This window comes from Mytilus edulis, chromosome 6 (assembly GCF_963676685.1).
Source record: "Mytilus edulis chromosome 6, xbMytEdul2.2, whole genome shotgun sequence".
Classification (NCBI taxonomy): domain Eukaryota; kingdom Metazoa; phylum Mollusca; class Bivalvia; order Mytilida; family Mytilidae; genus Mytilus; species Mytilus edulis.
The window spans coordinates 54,249,890-54,250,891 of record NC_092349.1 but is presented as its reverse complement, the minus strand read 5'-3'; positions in this window follow the sequence as shown (position 1 = coordinate 54,250,891).

Sequence of the window (1,002 nt, the reverse complement as noted above, 5' to 3'; positions counted from 1 at the left end):
TTCAGATCTGTTTGTTAAAATGCTCTGCCAACATATATGTAATAAATAATAATGTTGAGAATGATTTCGGGACATTTCCCGAATAATTTGTTGTCACATACATCTTTACTACAAAAACTTTGAAACTTTCATATATTTTGGGAACTTTCCCGAACAATTAATGTAAATTTTATCAATTATAAGAATAAAAACATGGAATGTTGTAAAAAATGTGTGTTTCTTTATGAAATCTTCATTCAATTTATGGTTAACATTGAAAAAGATTATAAAAAGGAATAAAATGGATTTTACTCTTTTAAAATAGAGTCTGTTCTATAATTCTATAATACTGCTATATTTTACGGGTGCCACATGTGGAGCAGGATCTTACCTTTTACCGTAATAAAATTCACGAATATCGAAAGTTGACAGTGTTAACAACCCGATCATATGGTTATACCGAGTAAGTCTATTTTCAGTGATGATGTAGTACCGGAATTCATGTGTGGCTACTGGGAATAATTTACCGATCTATTTGATTCTGTCATGCCGTAAATATCCACAAAGGGTTAGGAAAAAGACATATTGTTTCTTTAAAGAAAAACATATCCTACAAACAATTCAATCCAATACGGTTCTCAATTAAACCAAGAAGTTGAACTTATTTGAACGACGATGGACGCCTGTAATATTTAAATTTAATAAACTATCTCTATACCATTCACATTGTAAGGCAAAATGGAATTTACCTGTAATGGTATTCAAAGAACAACGAGTTCATTTTCTGTCAACCTATTCACTCCATGATAATGGCCTACTTCAACAAACAAATTATGTGAAGACAATCTAAGACGGGATAAATACACTCTAAAATACATATCTTTAGTGAGATAATTCTATAAACATACACATATATTTATATGAAAAACACTTAGATGAAATGTTCTTTTATGATTTACAGTCTGGTTTGCTTGATCATATATCCTTGTTTTACAATCAATAATAAACTTTTATCAATAATCC